Genomic DNA, 23,160 nt, shown 5'->3' with positions numbered 1-23,160 from the left:
GGAACTTCAAACCAAACTGTCAGGTTTGCGCTTTGCGAGTTCAACAGCAAACCCACTCACCAAGTTTGATGTGAGTGTAAATATATACTGGGAAACAGAGCCATCGCTGACAGACTTACCAAACTCAGACTCTCATTTTGGAGCAGACCTTCTCCAAGATAAATAGTGTGTGATACAGCCAACTGAATTAATTTGCACCACCATCATTTTAAAATACGAGGTTTAACCGTCAGCAAACCCATGTATCTGGATTGTTTGCTGGCTGCGTTTGTTTTACTTGGTATGACGAAAGGAAATGACCCAGATGTAGGTGATTTTTTTTCAGACACATGAGCAATATACGTGTATCCTCCCCCTCTAAGTTTCAAGAAGGCTTTTACCATAGTGTGTACCAATGGGTAGCATTGTGCTCTGAACAGCAGAGTGACAACAGAACTACTCTGTCGCTGTTCCTCCAGCTGCAGAAACGGAGGTGGGTCTGCAGTTGCAGGCTCCATCAGGAGCATTGGATGAAAGCACGGAGGGCTGGTGGACGTGCTCCCTTACACACATGAGTCTTGAAATGGTGCCAGGGAGCCCCTGGAGAATATCTGCCCTGCACACACCAGAACTTTTTCCTGCCTCAACAACTACCTCAGAAAGGGAAAGGCAGGAGGTTCACCGAGCCAGTCTGTCAATCCAGTCCACGCTTAATTGGCCAGAGGAGAGCACACACAAGACTGTTCCTGTGTGAGATGATGCCTTCATAAGAAATGATGTCATTGAAAAGCACCAGATTTTTGTTCCTAGCTATGCACTAAGGCAAACAGCCCTCCAGCATCCTATGTTCATACGCAAGGAAATGAGGGTAAACAGTTGTATGTAACAGTTCAGTGGCTGAATATTAGGAAAAAAAAAAAAAAAGAAAGAGGGAGGAATCGAGTTGAATCAAACCAGATAAGAAGCAATGGCCTTTCAGGAAAAACAAACCCGAAGGATTCTCTCAAGGATACCATGAAATGGTTCTGTCAGTCCAGGCCATGGTGGGTGTGGGCTGATGGCGACCATTACAGAAGCTGCAGCTGTAGGGGCAGCGGTGCCAAATGTGTTCCCTGTTTGCAATGTCCGACAAAAAGCAGTCAGGAGCGGCAGAGTATAGCTCGGCCTTCCTGAGGTGCGTAAGACCTTGCTCAGGTATATTTAACAAAATGCTTAGCTGAGATGTGATCCGCTGCTGTGATTTGGAATGGGCACAAGTGACTCAAATTTCAGTTCTTTGTCATATAAAGAACAAAAGAGACACCTCTGGTTCCTGGAGCTGTGATACATATGGTGTAAGGGAGGCTTGAATTAATTCCTGCCAAAGGGGCTTGTGCATCCCATTGGGATACAGCTGTAGTTCTGCTGCTGGACAAGGTGGGACAGAGACTGCGAACGCTCTACCTGGAGATCTCCTGCTGCGGTAGGAGCACCGAGCGTGGTTTGCTGTGTTTCCCTAACGCGCTGCCCTGATCATAGCTCCGCAGCAGCCTCAGTGTAATGAGTGAAGGGCCCTGAATGACTTGGAACTGCTGGAAGCGCAGCGGCTCCTGACTGACATTCTTCCATTCATCTTAAGAGCCAATGCAGTGGAGGAAGCACTTGTACATCCTTGTAGTATTATGAACTTGGACATCATTGCCTTCTAGATTTAATTTTCAATGATAAAATACAATTTGTATAATGTGTGGAAAGGTCTGATACCACTGTGCTGGAAGGAAACTACAGCTGGAAGCATGATCATGTTCCATTTCAGGATAATTGAGTAAGAAAAATGCAACAAGATAAAAAGAAGAGAGGGAGAAATGTTCTCCAGTTCACATCGGGAACCTAATAAAAGGGAAAGGACGGTGTTCACAGCGCTTAACCTGCGCAACGTCTCTTTAGAGAAGCTTGTGTTTGTGTTTGTGCAGCTAAGCCTGGCTTTGCCAACAACAGAGCCTCTCCTGTTCCCTCCTCCCCCTCCCCGCTCCCGAGGGGTGCTGGCTAAGACAAAAGAGCAAATGCCATTGTCTAGAGCACTCTGCGATTTACTTCCAAGTCAGGCTTGGAGCATGCGGAACTTTTATGAGCTCTCTCACCCTGGCCTGCCGCTGACCTAACCCTGCCCGGCACAGGTCACCGCCATTCAGCGCGGAACAATGCCGTTGACATGCCAGCTTCGTCAAAGGCCTCTTCAGCACCCAGAACGCTAGTCACACCCGATTTTGCTGAATAATGCCGGATAGTTTTGTGAAATGTGCCTGTGTTTTGCTATGCCGTCCGCTGAACAGCCACAAGCACAGTTTGCATGGCAACTGTGAGAACAGGGCGGCCAAAATCTCCGTCGTTGGGGGCACCCAGCCCCATCCCTGGAGGGTGAAATAATCCATGACAGAAAGAGAGCTGAAGGGCTGATAAATATGCAAATAGATGGCTTTTAAACGCCTCTTGGGCTGCAGTGAGAGAGGTGGGTGTGCAACAAATACAGGCCTGAGCTCCTAAGTGAAGAAATAAAGTGTGATTGATACCATTTTAAATCCAGGGGCTAAAATAGCTGACTTGAAAATGTCAATACCTCTTTAAATGTGGGTGGCATGTAAATTGCAACCACATATGCAAAGAGCGACAAAGATTTAAAGAGTGCTGGGGCGAAATGAGTTTACAGGCTTGCGTAAGGGACTGAGCAACACAGGGAAGGAATTATTTTAACCACCAGGATGGTAACAGTCCTTAGATCCTGACTCCAGGGCGCAATTTTTTTTTTCTAAGCCCATCTATTTTTAAAAAATAATTTTAAAATAAGTTTGACATTTTGTGTGAGGAGCTGTTGAGAAATTCCTTATATAACATTCCCTCAGCTAAATATTAAAAGCTTAGTTGGTCTGAATTTGAGTGCAACTGTTTGTTCCACTTACCAGAGTCCCTCCTCTGCCCCCTCCCCTGCTCCTTTTTCCATATTGAAAAACAAAATAGAGATATGGCAACCTGTTACAAATCTAAATTCTGCAGCCATAAATACTATAACAAATAATCTTTTATGCCCTCTCTTCCCTTCCTCCTCTCTAAAATGTATTTGAAACACAATTACTGTGTTTAATGATTCAATTTGTGAAGACTTTGTCACTAGGACAATGAAAGTGGCTCAAGTGTGATAAAGCAAACATACCAATAAACCTTGTTTTTATTGATTTGTAGGAAGCTCAATTGTCTGGGAGGAACAGAGAGAGCTGACATCACCCCCTGATCCCACTGGAATGCAATGACAAGTGTCAGCCTATTTTTCTTACAGGCAATTTCTCTGGCTATGTGATGTCTGGCTGCAAATTTAAAGTAAATGACATTCCACAATCTGGTAGGGATGGGAGGTGAAGTCTGCATTATTTGTTTTAGCATTTAAAATAATTTTGTGTCTGAAAATTTCTCCTGTGTCTAGACAAGATGTATTACTTGCCTGCTGAAAATATTAAAATTTTGTACTGCACAGTCAACACAGCTACTTTCATAGTAAACATACAGATTCAATTTAAGATTTTTAGACTCCTTTTTACAGCTATTATATTATTATTACCGCTGGGGGAGCCAGATTAAATCTAATTCAGGTAGTCAAACACAGAGCTGCTCTGTGCAGGCCAAGTTGTCACAGCATTTTCTTTAAAATCCTCTTAAGCATGTTCATTTAAATCCTATGCATTTTGTTGTCTTTCAGCACAAATGCAGCAGCACATCTGATGGGGGAACTGCTGAGGCAGCTGTGCATACAAAACACAGTCTGATCACAAAAGCAATATGATCAGTCTCTTCTATTTCCAGCTGCTTTATTCTCCATGTTCCTTTACTTTTCCTGGTCTATTTGAATATGCTAGGCAGGCAATTTTAGGATACGGATACCTGCCACTGCATAGAAAGATCTCGGGTAAAGGAATCTTGGGTTCAGTTTCAGATTCTTCCGGTAGCTGTGTTCTGGCCCAAGCAATTGGCTCAGTAGTAGCTCGTGTTGCATTTTTCATTCTTGGGTTTGAATGTGCATGAGTAGTGTCTGTGCCTTATTCTGACATAAGCAAGCAAGCCAGGCATTCTCTGTTCCTGGCTGAAAGTCAAGGGCTGCATCACTTCATTTCTTAGGCTGGTTTTGCGATTGCGCGTGGAAATCCCATAGAGGTTGAGTGCTTCATTCTAGGACATCTACAATGAAGTGCTTTTTGATTTCTAATTTCCCCAAGATGGTCTGTAAAAGAGCCAAGACTAGAAACTGGCAGGACCCTTCACTGCTCCCCACTGAATCAGGGAAAAAGCATTCTTGGACCTGGGTGAGACTGGGACCTGGCCACATCTTCCAGCTTCTGTGCTGTGTTGATGCCAACACTGCAGTGACACATTCAATTACATACAGAATCAGGGTGAACTTCCTATATTTATCAATTTCTAACTCGAGCAATTCCATTTACCTCCCTTCATTCAACTGTAACCTGCTCAACATTATAACTGAAGGCTTAAGTGTGGCCCTCACGTGGCAGCACTGTCCTAACTCTCTCAGGACATGAACTCACAAGTGAACGTGGCAAGCTGAGGGCCCCCAGCAATTCCTTTAGCGTGCCTCTACTATGGCTGCCTTCAAGTCCATTGCCTTTCTCCTCTAACTTTTCTGGAACAACTTTTCTTTCACACTCATTTGTCCTCATCAATCTGGAGCGTCTCTGGAATCACTAGGACCTGATTCCATGTCGCTTGCATTTGGAGTTCTCCCTCAGCTGCTCTAAGCAGAACTGAAACCAGAGGAACTATTCATAAACTAGATGATTCTTTTAACATAAGTAATATACTTGTGTTGCCCATATACTAGTTAGATTTCTGTAAGCAAAGCTGTTTCTTAAAAAAAAATTATTTATATCTTTGAACCAATGAAGACCAATGGGTAAAGAAATATTCTTGATTTCCTATATGAAAAGTATCAAGTATGTTCTGTTCTAGTCCCTTGTACAACAATTTGTGGGTTTGGTTTTTTTCAAGATCACTTCATCTATGATCTCTGTCTCTATATTATGAATGAGGAACCTCTGTACTTTTAGGAAAGCTGAATTTTGTACCTACAGGAATACTGAAATTGATCACTAAGTACAATGAGTCTTTCCTAAAAATGAATAAATTGCTTTAATTATGCTGCCTTTACTCAAATGCAAGATTATCTTAAATCAAAAATTGCCTGGAAAGTTTTAAGGAGTAATATTTGCAACTACTTGTTTTCTGATTTAATCTACTCAGCACATGCTACCTGAAGTGTACAGTTTGCATTGAGATAAGGGCGTGCCTGTGAAGTTAGCCCGCTTCAGCTGATGTATAGGCCAGAGACAATAAAGAAATATTTTTGTCCTAGTGGGAGAATCTAAGATATCCTGTGCATTTTCAGTTTCTAAAGAATGGAAAACATGTCTTACTGAATTTCAGTTAATGTAGTCATTCTGTCATATATGTAGCATTTTGTCTAGCAATCTCAAGGCATGAATAATATATAAACATATCCATCAACATGTATAGACAATATAACTCTTTTTCTTGGGGTTTAAATGTGATACAGATTTAGTATGTAGGTATTTACTTAACTTGAAAATATGCTATTTATTTGGGCATCTTTAAGTACCTCAACAGAAGCTTTATGATATTTTTGCTATTCAAGCTCATTAAAAAAGAAAAACTTCTGTAAGAATAGCTTATCTTTATGGTGAGTTTAAAAACCAAATTAATTCCATAATTGTTTCTTTATCATAAAAATATACTTTTCCTAAAAACAGGGGGGAAAATGCTTTCTGGTAGCAACGTGTGCCACAAGGATGCTGGATAGGAGCAAAATGAACTAGACCACGAACAATGAATACAAAAATCTGGATTTGTCCTCCATCCGTATTTGTTTGAGCTATTTGGTTTTGTTACAGGTACCAAGCTCTCTATAGCCCCAAAAGGCCCTTCAGTTTCTCCAGTAAACAAAATGACTTTGTCATGTTCAAACCATCAAGCTGATAGTGCAATTAAAGGCAATATACTGTAACAAGAAAGATGCACAGTTAAGTCACCAGGGCCTGTGTAGCTGACTTGTTGAGTGAGAAAGTAATAGAATTTTGCTAGCCTTTAACAAGTCTCCCTCTTCAGTTCTTTAAAGCTCACATTTTTACTGCAGTGAACAAATCTTATGTCTGTCTTCATGCTTCTTAGTAACTCCTCCTGTTCCTTATTAAGAGTTTTACGTGTCCATCATTTCCAAACACCAGTTCTCAAAAATCATGAGCCAGGCCTTGGAGAAAAAGAAATCATGAGATTGGCTTAAATCAATGTACTTTGAATTCCTTTTATTTGCCTTTTCTCTTTGAAGCTGTAAGGGTACTGGCACTTCATCTTTTCAGGCTTCTTCCCATAACCATGAGAACTAGAAATATAATTTTTAAAAATGAAAAGTGAAATTGCTTTGCAATGCATGAATCTAGCAGCTGGGGCTTTAAAAAAGCAAGACCATGAAATATCGTGAGAGTTGCAGTTGAATGTGGAGTGCGGTTAAGCTGGAGAGTACTTGAAGGCTGAAGAAACTCATGTTATTAAAATAAGTAAGTTGCATTAACTTAAAAGAGCTAAGAGTCAAGAGCAACAGCACTAGGAAAATATCTGTCTGTCTGTGTCCAAGTTTCAGCCTTTGTTGCGGCGCACCTTGACAGGTGGATGCCGGCCGTGCGAACGCAGGCAGGCAGAAGCTGTTACTCCCTTGCTCTGCCCATCGCAGCTCCTGGCAGGACGCCCTCAGTGAGACTGCGCAGCCAGCCTGCTGCAGGGAGCAGAGCCCAGACCTCACCAGACCTTCAAATTTGTCACCTGAGCGCAGGTTTTGAGTTGCTTTAGCTATTAATGCTGTTTCCACATTTTGAATATGTCAAACTGTGGCTTTCTGGTGAGATGGTGATTAGAAAGTATTCCGTACATCATCTTTTCTATCGGCTGTCCCAAGGCAGTCCACACTATTCCAACAGTGTCTGTCCAACCCTTCCCCATGACTTAAATGCTGTAACCTCCCCACCTCACTAGCAGAAAGTGTTCCCCCACACCTCACCTCTTATAGTAATAGCCCAGCCTTTCTGTCCTTCCCATCAGAGGACAGATTATTCCTTTTCCCTTTAAGCAGCGATTCATATATTTGGAGGAATATCGTATCATCCTTCAGTCGTCTTCTCTTTGAACTAAGCACTGACATCAGAAGTGTTGTATTGTACTGCAGTTTGAAACTAGCTTACAGAGGTGCCTGTATTTCCTACTGGAGTTTTTTACTTTCACTGCTTGCGGGGCACGTCTGTCGCCTTAGAATTAAGCCCCTGCTAACTTGGGTCCCTCGCAGAACAAACAGAGCAGATGCCCTGCCAGTACCCCTGTCCCTGCCAGTGCTGTTCCTGCCTTGCTGCTTTCTGCATTCTTATTTTCAAACTGCCTGCAGGTTTTGTTCTTCATTTTACATTTGTCTGTACTTCAACAGACAAAATATCTGGTTGTGGTCTTTATGTGAGGTAGCTGTTTTTGTTACTTTAGCCAATGTACATTTTTGGTCTCATTTCTAAGTGTCGGCAGGTTCCTTTTGTTCTGGCTAGATTTTCTGAGTAGGACCTTATAGGACACTTACAAACTACAACTGTTTTGCATCTAGCTCCTTAAATCTATGGTAGACTATCAGGTGAAGGCCAAACTGAATAATTTTAGATCTCCCTTGTCCCCCAGTGAATGCTGTAGGTAATTAGTACATGAAAGAGTCTGCATTTCACTGACATGCGTTTTGGGTTTCCAGAACATCTGCCTTGAACAAAAATCACAGGTGACCCTTGACCTTTCTAGAAAATCAGAAATAGAAGTGCACATGGAGTCCATACCTAGAAAACAGTGTATTTAGAAAGCTGCAATGCGGATGGATGTGCCTGGTGAAAACATCAGTCTTCCTATAGGACTAATTGGCTCGGTGCCAGTTCTTGAAGAATGAAGCTGTTCCAACATGTAATCAAGTAACTCCTGAGGGCCCCCAACTGCTGCCTTAATATAGCCATACCTGCCACGGCGAGGAGATGGCTTTCATTCTCAGCCAAGCAGAACAATCTCCCTTTGGAGGGCAGCAGCTTTGGCGTATAAATATACTCGGAGCTTTCTCCAGCCTTGGGGGAAGGGAATCCTCACACTATAAACAAATGGAGATTCTTATATCAATTGTTTGTGCCTTAATTATTGCGAAGAATAATTAACTAATCCCACAGGGACTTGGAAGGGGTTGTAAAGCATGCAAGACTTCGTCTTTCACTCTGTGCTAGCAAGCTGAAGATTTGTGATGAAGAAAAAAGGCATTATTCTCTGATCTCCGAGGGGATTTAACCTAGATTTCATTAAGCTCATGATAACTGGGTGACACAGAGCACACCGGCTACTTCTGGAGCCTGTGCACATCTATATTTCATAGCAGATGTCTGTCATATGCCTAGATCAAAATTAAAAGACACTGGTGCATAATGAAGGTTGGCTGACCCCAGCCTCTACTGGCCCTGGGCAACAATGCTGTGCAAGCAATGCACAGAGATCATCAACGGTACCTCGGTCCTTGGCCTTAGCTGCAACCTCCTGTTATTATTAATTATGATTATTATCTCCTGAGGTTACAAAGACTGTGGGAGGGTTTAGCTGGTAATGTTTTTCAGAGTTCCTGTGGCAGAAAATCTGTTAGCTTCTAGCTTGTAACTTCCTGCTATTAGGACCAAAGATTTTTAGTTATTGCTACTTTGCCCTTTACTGAAAAGCATTCTGGTTTTCTAATTTGTCATGTACAGGTCCCTGCTATCCTTGTGTCTTCCATAAATTTTCCTATTCCACACTCCAAGACATTAACAGAAGTACTGAATGCAGCCAGTCCTAGAACAGGCCTTCCAGGTATCCACTCAATATATTCTTCCAATTTGACAACAATTTCTTGTTAAATACTCTGTTCCATAGTTTTGCAGTCTCTTGCATCCGCTGCTGAGTTGCTTCAAGAACAAATTTCTTAGCTTGCCTATAAGAATGTCTTGTGAGTCAGAGTCAAAAGACTTGCTTAAAACAAGCCATGACAACTGTTGTTTCTCCTCTATCCCTGAGCCTGTTATCCTGTCACGGAAAGAACTGAGCTTGGTTTGACATCATCTGTTCCCAGTAACTGCATGTTTGTGCTTACTCATTTTCTTGTTATCTTCTGTGGGTTTACAAATGGTTTCATTCTTTTGTTTCGGTATCCTTCCAGAAACTGGAATTTATTTGCCAGACAGTAATTTCCCAGTTCTTCCCCTCCTGCTTTCCAGTGGATGCTGTGCTGGTCTTCTGCCAGAACTCTGGCCCTTCGCTGTCCTTTAGGAGTCCTCAAAAACAACGGCGAACAACTCTGAGATTGCTCTAGCTTGTTTCAAAGTACCTGAGGGTAAATGGTATCACAGCCAGTTGAGTGGAAAAGCCTGTATCTCTCGGCTCTTCCCAGCCAAAACTTCTCCTCTGGTGTCACTTGTGAAGGCTGTGCTGGCTCCTGGGCTGGCTGCCTACCTGCAGGGAGCAAAGCACTGAGGTGGCTCTCACTGTCCTGGCTGTTTGCCTGTGTGTGCCTGCAACACAGAGTTTTATTGTTATTTCCCTTAAGAAATAACAATGAATACGTAAAGAGACAGGGGATGCTCTGAAGACTCTATGTCTATAAAGAGAAGAATTAGAGGAAAAATAATACAACATACATGCAGGAGTGGGAAAGTGTACGGACAGGGAGAAATGGGCAAGCTGGTTATAGTCCTTGGTTAGTCTGATTTTATTTTAATTTTTATAAAAGGGAAATTCTTACTACCTATAGTTGCTCTGATGAGTTGAATTCCTGATTGTTACTCTTGACAGAAAGAAATAAGTATAATTTTTCAGCTGAGACAAAGCTCCTACTTACAAGCCTGTGACAAAGATGCCCAACGTATTTCTTAAGATGTATTTCAAAGTCACACATGGGTATCATCCATGAAACCATCCAGCATGCGTTTGCGTAAGTTTGTGATAATAGACACAAGACCTGATCAGAATGAAACAGTTTGGGCACAAAGTTTTGCTACATTTTTTATTTTTGGCAGAGAGAATGTAAAATAAACCTGTTCTAGATTGGAAATACCTATTTTTATCAACAGAGCTGCTCCTAAGAGCAAATTTATAGTACAGATACACCTAAGTCCTCCGAAATCTGTTTGGTTTCTCATTAACTCCACTGGGTGCTGGGAAAAGCCCCCACGGGCACCGGCTTCAATCCGAGGTGAGGTAAAAGCCCTGCTCCGTGGGCTGGCACACGTTTGCCCGTTCCTCTGAGCGCAGCTGGAGCAGTGTATTTAATGCTGCATGTCAGAAAGTACTTCCCAACTGCCTTGCAGTTTAGTAAAAATCCATTAAGCACTGAGTTTCCTCCTTTCTTAAAAGTGAAATCCGTTTAGCCTAGCTACGTACTGAGAAGTGAATGCTCTCTTCATGCGTGCATGGGCACCCATCCTCGCTATGTGAGAAGCAGCTCCAACTTGCTGTTGCTCTGGCTTGTAAGGCCATGCAGAACTGTAAGGGAAAATATGTGCTCTGAACCTGGGCCAAAGCTGACTTAAAAACTTTAAAACTGTGCTGCTCTGAAATAAAACAGTAGACAATTAGGACGTTAGTCATAAGTAGAACGGGCTGCTCATGTCAGTGTCTCACAAGATGGACAGAGCCAAACTATGCACGTGATGGAAACATCTCCTCAGTTTCTGTCTCTGGTTTTTGGAGGAGTAGGGCATTTGAAAAATAAAAGAATGGCAAACAGGGCTGAGATTTGGGGAAAAAAATATTTTTAGTGTAGAAGACAACAAGATGTCTAAATGGTTCACCAAGCCATTCCCTTGTTTTCAGGACCTGAGTTTCCCACAGAAGTGCCATCCTCTAGAGCCTTCCTGAGGCAGCTGCGTTCATGAAAAAAAAAAAAAAAAAGAAAAACAGTATGGCCAGAAAATTCCTCATGGTGGGGCTGTTCAATGAATTTGCAGAGCTGTGTGGGTAACGGCAAAATTTCACCTAGGTTTCTGAGATGCAAAGGAAAGCCAGACAACAAAAACACTGAAAAAGCTGGAGACAGGAGATTCTGGACCTCTGTCCACCTTCCATCTGAGTTTCCTATGCAGCCATGTGTTTCAGATGCCTATGGGTCAGTGTCACTCTTGTGATTCCAGCTTGTCTTGGAATCAATAAGAACTTTTTGGGTTGTGAGCCTCCAAACTGCTCTTCAGAGCCAGGAGTACCATGAGCCCAGTACTGAAGGCACCAAGTGGCCAGTGATCTTTGCTGTTATGGCTGTTTGAGTGTGGCATGAATGTGGAATCACACACGTAAAAGGGACTGAATCAAAATTTAATCAACATTTTTATTCTGTTCTTCAACTTGTGCTCATTGTTTCTTATCTGTGAGCATGCTGAGGACTGGAGTGAATGAGGGGGCTTGCTGTCATCGCAACTCAGTCTGCTTTTCATGCGGAGCACTTTATGTTTCTCTGCCTGGAAAATTTCAAATAAAATGTCAGTCTGTGCATCTCATTAATCTGCTAACAACTAAGTTAAAGGTCTAAGTGCTTTAAAAATATAACACAGATTTTAAGTTCAGGGATACAGTTGAGGTTAGAATCCTTTCCTCTTATCCATTCATCCATCCATCCATCCATCCTATCAGCCAGCCGTCTCGCTATAGTGCACTCTGAATCCAAATAAGCCAAATGGAGAAAGGCAATGAGGTTACACTGGTTGGCTCCAGAGCAGAAAGGAAGGTAGTTGAAGCAAAATCAATTCTTTTGAAAGACAAAACTGTTACAAAGCCTTTTTCCTTGAAGATATCTGTCCATGTGTCAGAAGAAACCACCACTAACTTTGATGTTCATTTGGCACCATGGCTGACAGTTGTGGCTGAGTCTTCAGCCAACGTAAGCCTAAGAGCCTGAGCTCCATCTCCTCCCCAAGGAGAGGGTCGTTGGGTCAAATGAGTGAGAAGTTGGTGTGGCTTTGACAAGCCATACTCAGCCTGTTGTGAATGGGCGCTGGGTCTCTCGGGAAGCTGTATTAGTTTGGACAGATGCCTGCTCCACACTCTGTGCGTCATTTCAGTTCCTTAAGCACTCAAAAGACCCATGTATTTTCTTTTATATAATCCAGTGTTTATAGATTCCTGTGTGTGTTTGTGTATGCTCCATATTATTATTTACAGCTAACTCTGGATCCCTTGCAATTTCCTTCTCCCTCTTTTGTTACATTATATGCCATATTTTCCTGCCATATGCCACTTAAGCTGCACCTTTATGTGTACAAAATGTGTACCTAATTTGCATGCACAGTTACTACCATTGTAGACACAGGCACAGAGTGAGTGTGCATATTTGCATGCAATTATCTGATTTGCTTGCCCAATTGTGGTGATTTGCATATGCAGATTGTGTGCACAGTTGTACATTTACATTTTTTAAAAACTGTCCTCAATGGTTTATTAAAATAGCTTTAAGCTTCCTCTTATAAAATATTAAAGATCCTAGAACCCCTCTGGCTTTCCAGTATTATGTCCCCTCAGTAGATCATCTCCACATTTTTATATTTCCTCTCTCACCCAGTACTCAAGAGGGATTGTCTGCAGATTTATACATCCATTTTTCAAGGTATATTTGATCTTCTCCATATGCCTTTGTTAATCCACCTTAGCTGTAAGTAGAGGAAAAAAAAATACCCTTGCTTAACTTTCAGAGGATATTCCACCTACCTGAGCCTGTGTTTTCCATTTAAATTCAGATTTTTTTCAATGAATTAATTCTGATGGAACTGAAAAGATTATTTACCTAATAGAGAACTCATCAGTTGCGTTGGGTAAATCCAAGGCTGTAATGTGTGCTCTGGCACTGCTTTAGCACGGAGGGACTAAATGTGTCTTTGAAAGCATCTAAAAGTTTTTCTGAGAACAGACCGAGTAAGAGGAAAGTTGCCAATTTGGTTTCTGTGCCTTAAGTTCTTTGCTTTACTGTAATTTCTCAGTCATGCTTCCTGGGACTTCTCCCACCCATACGACTACTAAAATTCTTGATAACTTCACTAGCTGGATAATCATACATCTAGCTTAGAATAAACGGTCCCTTAGTGCTTGGCGCTGCACATACCTCTCATATCTGTGAGCTGTGTACTGATAAAGATTTCAGCTGAGCAATCTGCAGTTTTATCAGGCCACACTGAAACCTCAGATATTGCTTGTGCTCTAGACAATTGTTCTGTAATAGCCATGAGAGAAACCAAGGAAAAGTTGCCATCTCAAAATATACTAAGAAAGCAGGACAGGATTTTAAAATAATATTTAGATGGGAAGGGAATAGAATAAAAATTCAGCTGCGGGGGAACTTTATAACTGATTGTAATAACCCCACCTAAAATTTAGTTCTGGTTCAACCCTAGCAGATGAAAACTTGAAGCAATCATCTAAGTTACCTGGAGTTCCCAGAAACAAGCTTGTTCTTGTCTCACAATGGCAAGACTGATCTCTGCTTCCTAAAAATAATCTGAGAAAAAATTCTCCCATGTATGGCCACAGTGAAAGGGGCAAAAAATATTCATATTCTCTCTAAATATTCCACAGTTCTGCTGATGCTCCATTATGTCTTCCGGAAAAAGGTTTTCAATGAAAACTGAAAATCAAAGCCAAAGCAATATTTCATTCCTACCATAACTAACTGTCCCGCTCTCTTTTTCCCAAGCTGTCTGACACATGGTGAGTCACAGATATCAGTGCTAATACTGAGACCTGAAACCTCGGAAGAGGCAGAGGAGAGAGAAAGAAAAACTTAGAAACCCTACTGCAGCTGGGATGAGGTAGTTGCAAGCAGGCTCCACAGAGAGCGTGGCCTGGGGAGTGTAAGCTTACCTGCCCACGGGTGGGCTGGTGTCATGGTTTTGTTTAGTAGGGGAGGGCCTAAGGGCATTCCGCGGGATGCTCTAGATTCTAACGCAGATTGTCCAGCCTTGTGCATTTAGTCTCATTCTGCTCTGTTTTAAGTCATGTGAAATCCCTCCTCAGGCACGGTTTTGCCTTGTACAGTTCATAAAACACTGTCAGAAAATTCAGAAATGCACCAGTGCATTTGACTAAAATTCTCTCAGGACTTAGAAAATGCACCTACAGAGCTTTACATCTCTAGACTTACGTGCTAACAACTCTAGGTTGGTGTTAAAGCCTCATACAAAAATGTAAATACTGCTTACAATGGACTAAAATAGCCTTCAAGTAAGAGGATGAACCATCTCTAATTTTGTGCACTCAGGTTGTTCTGCAAATGTTCAGGAAATGGTTGAACAATGTTATTTCCTTGTTCAAGCATCTAGCTTCTTTGACTTAAACTGGATCTGCCAGAATATCTGGAGAGAGAACTCTAATGCCAGTAATTGTAACGCTATGCTGAGAGAGTTTCGTTGCAGAAAACTTTGTGTTTCAAAGGTCCTGGGGATGAGCAGCTTCCACTCAACAGTGAAAGCTGATGGAGCTTCCATAGGAAAGAATCAGACCTTCTGATACTGCAGGCAGTTCACCTTTTGTTTTAACAAACTCTGGGCTGCATGACACCGTGTGGGGATTGCATTCATGAGCATAACTCAGTCCAGGAGCCCCAGACATGCAAACGCACAAATGAGTTTCAGTGCATTGCACTGCCTTGGGAGCAACTCTCACCCAATGCCATGCTGGTTAGATACGAAGTAGAAGCAGTTCGGTGTGATTAACCTGGTGCCAGTATGGGGTTTTCCTTACTTAGGGGAGCTCACAAAATGCTTGACGGACCTTTGAGATGAGGTTTCACATCAGGAAAGTGGCTTTCTGTGGAAGATGCTGCAGATCTGCCTCGTCCTTACCTCACTAGCAGGAGCAGCCTCTCAGGCCCCACTGTGCACATCCACAGAGCTATTCCAGCAGAGAGTTTGGAAAAACTTTCTTGGTTTTAGCTTCTTCCTCCTTTTTGATTGGCTTTAAAGGCACATTCTTGCCCCAACATAAAATGCTAACGTAGACATAGCCAGCACTATTCCTTGCTATTGTCTCCGCTCTGCAGGCTTTTAACAGGTTCTTCCATACCGGGGAATTTGCCGTCCGCTGTGCAGCCAGCTGTTCGGTCCGAGCATGGAGAACAGCAGCTGGGTCTATGGAAGCAGCGTTTTCACCCTTGCAGGGTATCACGAGGCGGATACTCTGTAGGCGCTACTTACCAGCAGGCATGAGGAGAGGACTCCTTGCACACCGTGTGAGCAGGAGCTGCCTTTTTTTTCCTGAAGTGACAAACTCACTTTCCTTGCTTCCAGGTTCAGGTTGGAAGCAGTAACTTTGCTCTGCAGCCATGCGTTCTCGTCTGCCCCACCTGACAGACTGCACGGAGTGTGACTTTACTGCATCACACAGTTTTAAAGTTCATTAAAATCAACTTTGAGGGGGGTTTAATGCCTAAAATACGGTTTTTAAAGGCCAGTCAGAAATAACCTGGAAATATCCCTCTTTATGCAGGAAATTGTATGTAATTATAGCATATTACTGCCAGTCCGTGCCTGCCACGGAGAGTTACTCAGTCCCAGTTTATTTTTGGGTTAGAAGAAAGACTTTTTTTTTAATTGAAAATCTGATTCTGAAACATCCAGGACCCCTAAATCTCTGCAGACTACAAGTACAGCAGAATTTTGATCAGATTTTACTTTTAGGCCTCTTTCCCAGTGCTCTGCACTTTGAACAATCATCTTTAAGCAAGTGTCTGCAATTCCCATGGATTTATCCTTAGGAAATGTATCAAGAATCCCCTGGCATCTGAATTAATCACACCGAAAGAAGAAAAATACCTTTAAATCTGGCTCCAGCAGGGAATCTACTTTGGGGTAAACTATGAATTCTAGTTTACCCAGCATCCTGCCTTGCAATCCCTTCTCCATCCCTAAAAATGAAACAGGCTATAAAAACAGCAATTATTTTTATTGTCCAAGGTGAGAGAAAAGCAAAAAAAAACCCCACCCAACCTATATGGAAATCAGAAAAAAAACATTTTATCATCATCAAAGCTTTTAGGACGGTGTTACCTGTAAAGAAATGTGTATGTTTATAGTATTGTGTGTAAACTTGAGATTGAACACGTCCAACTGCAGTGAGATTACACTCATTTTCAGAAACTAATGAGCACAAGATTTTAAATATGGTCTTTATTTCCTTGAAAAGATAAAATGATCCTTTACTTAGTATAGCAACAGCAGTAGTATCTCAGGTATGAGATGTTAAATTTTTTTTTTTAAAAGAAATACTGAGCAAATTGATCTTTTATCTAAGTGGAAGGAGGGAGTGAGGATACACTCACATGGAAGGGTTGGGAACCATGAGAGAATGGATAAAAACCAATTCAGGTAAACTCCTCACATGTTCAAAGACTGAGATTGCAAAACCTATCATTAGAAGAATGTATTTCAAATGCCTGGACTGAGTGATTAAGAGGGGCTATTTGAATTCTGAAAGTGCTGCTTCCTGCAGCAAGAGGCCTTGAATTCATGTTCCCCAAGAAAAATAAGAATTATTGTAGGACACAGGCATAAACTGGTACAAACAGGTATATATTTGTAATGAATACTTAAAGGCTTGAAATTAGAATAAAGTGACTAAAAGTGTCTGACCACAAGAACGTCAGTGCTTCTCAGGAGGAACAGGGAGGGTTAAAACTCTACCTTGATGAGCTGGCACAAGGGATTTCCTGCTGTAGTTGTCTGTTGTGGGTCTGTGCTGTTCACAGTCTTCATCAGCAACCTTGTACAGCCGTGGAGATGGCACGCACCCTCGGGAAGTGTTCGCTGACTGCTGCAGCACCAAAGCAGGCTTCCCAGAGGGGCAGTGGATTCTCCATCCTTTGGGGTTGGCAAAACTCAGCTGAATGAGGCCCTGAGCTAGCCTGGAACTTGACTGGAGCAAAAGACCTGTAGAGAGTGAGTTGTAGAGAGCATCTTTAGTGTATTACTGCAGTTTTTTGTGCTTTTCCAAATGAGCTTTCATTTCCATGGCCAGATCCACTGGCATGAGCTAACCCACCATTTCAAATGCAACAGGAGTTGACGCACACTGTGTGTGCGTGTGTGCATTTGGTGACCGTGATTTGCATGCAAACAATATCATTATCGAGTTGATAGTTGACTGTTTGACCACATGTGCACATCATATACATGATGGCACCTCTAAACTGTCTTAAAATCTCGCCTCAAAATCTGTTTTAAAATTACAAGTTAGTGGGTGGTAAGAGCTTTGCTGAGGTTAGAACGCACGTATGAAAATTCTGAGGGCAAAGGTACATTAGAAATTTAATAAGCCACTGAGGACTAAGTAAGAAGGACAAAAAAAAAAGCAAGATTTTGTGGTTCTGCCTTTGGCTAGATGTGCTGCTTGTCTGCATCTTCATCCGCTCGTTCATGTGCTGCTTATGTCGCTGTCTAGGAGAGGGTGATTCAGTGGCTTCTGGCTATCCTAGGTAATAACTGCCAGGGAAGATGTGCTAAATCAGAAGCCCCACTACATCACCATCTCTTTGAAACCCAGACTTCCTATTCCAGACCAACTTTTTAAAAAGCTTTTTTTTTTTCCCTTTCCTTTTGAAAACTGTTTCTCTCTCTTCCACAGCTTCAGGGTCAAATCCATCCTCACTGTAACTCCAGCAAGGCTAATTTGGCCTGTGTTTTTCCCTATCTCTCAGCCAAAGACCCAATTAAAAGAGATTCTGACAAATCACGGAACAAACGCTCACTTAAATGCTCTCCCTGGGCTAAATCCTTTATGTGAACTGCAGTCTTTTGCCAGCCCATGGGAAGCTGGTGGCAAACACATCCGATGTGTCTGCTCAGTCAGAAGACCTTCTTATTTCAGCAGGAAATATCTGGACCTGCTTCTCCTTGTTTCTGCTCCTAAATATCCCCTTGTGAGTATCTCAGCAGCCATTACGTGGAGTCAGTCCTGAAAGCACATATTTTTTCCTTTTTTATAATGGGAGAGTTCATTTATGCTGAGAATACAGTTTTTACCAGACTGCCTGCAGGACAATACAATAAAGATTTATCCTTAATAGCATTTCACTGAAGTTTCACCACAGGAGACAGGGGGTTTTGTTGTGCTTTTTTTTTTTTTCTATTTTCCCCTTCAGTTGCTATGAAAGTCTCTGCTCTTAGCTTTTTTTTTTTACAGAGCATAATCCCTAGATGTCCTCTGCCACCTTCTCTCAACTGATTTTTTTCTCTTTTCTTCAATCCTTTCTCATCTCTGACACACTTCTCTCCTTTTTGTTTTTCTTTTCTTCTTCTGTCAAGAGAGATTTGAAAAGTAACTGGATATGAGCACAGTAACTCTGAAGTTGGACAAGCCATCTGTAGCAAAATTAGCATAGAATAGGAACTAGCCTTTGCTCACCTGCAGCTTCATGTTTGCTTCTCTCTTTAACTCTGTTCGACACAGTCTGCGGATTTACAAGCTGCAACTTACATCTCCATGACTGTTCTCCACTCTTCCCTCCAGGTCGCTGCTGAGCCCAAAGTGCACACCCATCTTCCTGCCCTTTTGAAGGTCTCCCTGCTCCAGTACCTATCTCATCTTTTGTCCAGGTAAGGTGCAGATGCTTAGCTGAATTTCTAGAGCTTGTCCCAAGAGAGACAGCACCCTGCAGAAGACAGATACGTGCCTCCAAGGAGGATGGGATTCTCCTGCAAAGTGCCCGTCTCTTCCCATTAAACCTCGCAAGCTTAGATGAGGCACTAAGTGTCAAGGCACAATCCTGTATGAGTGATGTCACTGACAAATTGCGTGAATAAGGGTCTACTAGCAGACTCCAGTTCTGCAAGGTCCTTCCTGAGTCCGGAGGTACAGTGATGTCTCGTGTGTGTCTACTGGGTTGACTGGAGAGAAAGTTGAGATAATGTCCCATCTCATGCCAGTCCTCCTTTGTCTGCCTCTTGTTTCTCTGCACTAAATAAGCAGAATGGTACCTACCTTCTTTGTAAATTGCTGTAGAACTCCGAGTTGCAAAGAGCTGCTTGAGCAGCATGTCTCATAATTAATTGTTATCCTAAGCTTCCTCAGGTGCCTGACTGCTTGACTACTTAAGAATTTATGGGCATTTGGTAACGTCTGAAAATGAAAAGTCTCTTTAATATGCTTATGATAAGTATTTGCACTATTTTAGAAAGCTATTTTCATTCCACTCAGACACTTGTTAAATAACTTTTTAGAACTTGAACATTTACTGCTCATTTTATATGTGAAATAAATCAATCAGATTTAACAAAGGAAAGAATCTGATTTGCCCACAGCCTGTCTGAGCACAGAGGTGCCATTTTGCAATCTAATGAAGCTTTCAGTTAAAGAAATGAAAGGTAGGGGGGAGACTTTGATGCCTAATAAAAATGATTCAGCATCCTCATAACTTTGACAAGTAGTGTGACTTACAAACCTTCCAGTGGGGCTGTATAACAACAAAGTAGGAACTTGTAAGTCTAGACCACAGAAGATACCTACCAACAATGACGCATCCTCCCCAAATCTGAAAGAGCTTTGGAAAGGAAAGGACCACAAACAAAGCGAGTAATGAATAGCAGCTCATCAACTCCATAAAATCAAAGCACAAGATCTGCATAGGTGGACTTTACCACAGATACAGGATATCTAAACTTGCTAGTGCAGTCTCTCACCGCCTGTCTTGGCACTTGTCACAACTGCTGCACTTAAATTCCAGAGAGTGACTGACAGTTAAGGTTAATTATCATTTGGGGCTGCTGTGCTTTGGCCTCACATATGCTTAATGGATAGCAGATCGTCAGGGCTACCCAGCACTACGTGTGGCTCTCATATGGCTACAGGCTGTTGTGATTTAACCCCAACCAGCAACTAAGCACCATGCAGCCGCTCACTCACTCCTCCCTGGTGGGATGAGGGAGAGAATTGAAAGGGTAAAAGTGAGAAAACTTGTGGGTTGAGATAAAGACAGTTTAATAGGTAAAACAAAAGCCAAGCATTCAAGCAAAGCAAACCAAGGAATTCATTTCACTGCTTCCCATCAGCAGGCAGGTGTTCAGTCATCTCCAGGAAAGCAGGGCTTCATCACGCATAAGGGTTACTTGGGAAGACAAACACTATCACTCTGAACATCCTCCCCTTCCTTCTCCCCCCCACCCCCAGCTTTATATACTGCACATGACGCCATATGGCAGGGAATATCCCTTTGGTCAGTTGGGGTCAGCTGTCCTGGCTGTGTCCCCTCCCAACTTCTTGTGCACCCCCAGCCCACTTGCTGATGGAGTGGGATGAGAGGCAGAAAAGGCCTTGACTCTGTGTAAGCACTGCTCAGCAGTAATGAAAACATCCCTGTGTTATCAACATTTTTGCCAGCAGAAATCCAAAACATAGCCCCATACTAGCTACTATTATGAAAATTAACTCTATCCCAGCCAAAACCAGCACAAATCTCTTCTTACACGTCACTCAATTCTCTACTGTTTTTAAAACAATGCATTCTTTTTCTTTTTATTTTCCTGGTGCTTCATAGTTAATCAGTACAGAGATTAAACAGGGATTTTTATGTATATAAAAAGAAGAGTTCCTTAACACCTTTATAAATCATCCGTACTTCACAGTCTGAGGTTACTGCCAGATGGATATCTGTCGAGGCCTGTCTGAAGAGACTATTTGTGACTTTGATGTATTTTTCCTGTGCTGCTAACAAATGGGTCACAGCCCAGTTATGTGATTATACAACATGTTTACAGCTTCTGCCATACTGAGGATGCACAGAATATTGCTTGGCAGGAGCCAAGACATGCCTCTTGCATGGTATAAGTTCTGCGTCTCTCCTTTCCACCCCTCTACACACACAAGGAATCTCACACAGACGAAACTTCCTTGCTGTCACATTGGAGACTGGTGGGGCTGAGTCTCACAGACAGAAAGTCTCTCAATCTTTAATATGCTTTCAAGCTCAGCAACAAAAAAATGGATTAAAATTGTACTGCATGAAGGCTGCTGTGTTATGAAGTATCATCATCCAAACACTTTAAGTTGTATTCTATAACACAGTCTACCATAAGTTCAATTTTTGCTCAATCACTTGAAATGCACTTAGGAAAATTGCTCTTTTGCTGTTTTCACAACAGCTCTGGAAGTCAGCCTCTGGTTTAATGATGACTGCTTTAATCACAGTTTGGCTTGTTTCATTTTGACAGCATTGATGTAACAAATTATTTATTTTCTGTATGTTAAATATACTATCATTGCAGCTACCAGAATTTCGTTACTGGTGCACTAAATGCAAACAAGGTTTGCATCTCATTAAGGTAATTTGTGTGCGCATAATTTTCAGTAAACACAGTGAACGAAATCACATATCTTCCCTACCAGAAGTGTCATCTGAAACTATTTGTGCTTGTTTTAGTAACGGAAGTTATTTTTCAAGCCCCACTATATATAGCAAAACATGTGTTTTCTCAAACAGGAGAGCCAGACTGTGAAGCGAGCGCAGCACCCTCAGGCAGCAATCGCATTTAAAATATTGTTGCCCCATTAGGCTGAGCAACCCCCCCCAGTTTGCCACGAATCTCAGCATCCTGCTCGGCGCTGGGATTCTGCAGGGTCTGCAGTGAGGGAAGGGTGTTTGTTCCTACGCTGTGAGCGCGGGGACGGGCAATTCTGGCACTAATTTGTTCTGATCCCGCTGCCTCATTAGGGCAGTGTGGAAAAGATGGGAAATGTCTACCATGTCAGTGGATGTGAACTTTCTGCATGGAGCTGTTAACGCAGTAAATAGCTCAGGAGGAGGCAGGGAGACAGCTGGAGTACATTGTGTTTCATAAAGACTATACCGGGGCCTTGAATCTTCATTTAACCCATCACAGAGGTGACAAATATCCACCGCTTTGCTGCTGTGTGATGCCGCTGCTGCCTGCCTGTTAATTTATCTGTTTTCAGGCTGTCTAGACATTGTTTGGGTCAAAAAGTGCTGTCTCTCCCCTGCCGTGGGATTTGCCTGCTCAGCTCTTGCTGCGGGCTTCTGTGCCAAACGGGCTTTGCAGAAGAATGCTCCCTCTGTCTGGATGGCTTATTAACCAGGGCTGCGGGTGGATGGAGAGGTTTGCAATCAGGCCAAGGCTTCCTACAGATAAAGTTTATTTTAACCTCTTCTCTCTAAAAATACACTGTCGGGGATAAATAATTCAAATACTTTAGGTTTTTTCCCCTTGTGATTAAAAATCTGCCTAAAAGTGTCCTTGAAATGTTCTCTTCAGAGGTTCAAGCAGGTTTTGGATGGTCCAACCCCAGACTAAACTAAATGCCAGCCTGGGGCCCATGCTGTGCCTTCACTGGGTGGTACTGTGCCCAGCGCGATGGAGACACTGGTGCTTATCAGAACCCCTTGCTGTTGCTGCCAGATAAATGTTAGAAAATCCTTTATAAATGGTACTTCAAGTTAAGTAAAACTACTAATGAATACCGTGGCCATATATTTCTTGGGAACACTTGTAAAGATGTTGCCCTTTGGGGCACTCAAGTGCAGGGATGTTTTTTGTGTGAAAAAATCATCCAGCTGCCTTACCCTAATTGTTGCCATGAGACTCTCGGTTTGATTCAGTAGGAGATAACCAGAAGTTCCATAAAAGCACAATCCCTATTCACTATAAATAATGTTGTATTGCATTATATCTTCAATATCAGCATTGATTTCCTAATGTACCTACTGTGATCTTAGACTGTACTAATAATGTCCTACCTAGGGCTTAATGAAAAATCTCTTTTTATTTTCCTTTTTTGGAGAGAAAAATGGGGTTTGGATTAACTGAAATATTTTGCAAGGACTGGAAGGACTACGGAAAACATTTGTTGATCTTTGAAGAAGTAAGTCTCCCAAACCAAGGCATGCTCCATGCAGTGCGTGGTGGGAGCCATAGTTCCTATTTTTCATGTTCCCATTCCATTGTATCAATCAGCCTGACTTTATCTTCCAAGATTTACAGCTTACTCACGCCGCGTGTAACTCACCATTTCTGGCTTCTCCAATACAGAGCACAGTGCAAGTAGCCCAGCTAAGGGAGCAAT

At 42.3% G+C, this 23,160-nt stretch overlaps 1 long non-coding RNA gene across 1 annotated transcript in view; it reads left to right on the top strand.

The window, feature by feature from the left end:
• Positions 1–23,160, top strand: part of LOC147598716 (uncharacterized) — a 111,527-nt gene that overhangs the window by 37,698 nt on the left and 50,669 nt on the right. Inside the window, exon 2 of the long non-coding RNA XR_015260353.1 lies at positions 18,598–18,683. This is a non-coding gene — a long non-coding RNA (uncharacterized LOC147598716). The remainder of the gene's footprint in view (positions 1–18,597; positions 18,684–23,160) is intronic.

The sequence above is a fragment of the Chlamydotis macqueenii genome, chromosome 16, assembly GCF_036417535.1.
Source record: "Chlamydotis macqueenii isolate bChlMac1 chromosome 16, bChlMac1.mat, whole genome shotgun sequence".
Classification (NCBI taxonomy): Eukaryota; Metazoa; Chordata; class Aves; order Otidiformes; family Otididae; genus Chlamydotis; species Chlamydotis macqueenii.
Note: the sequence above shows the minus strand (reverse complement) of the source record. Positions and strands in the feature narration are given on the sequence as shown.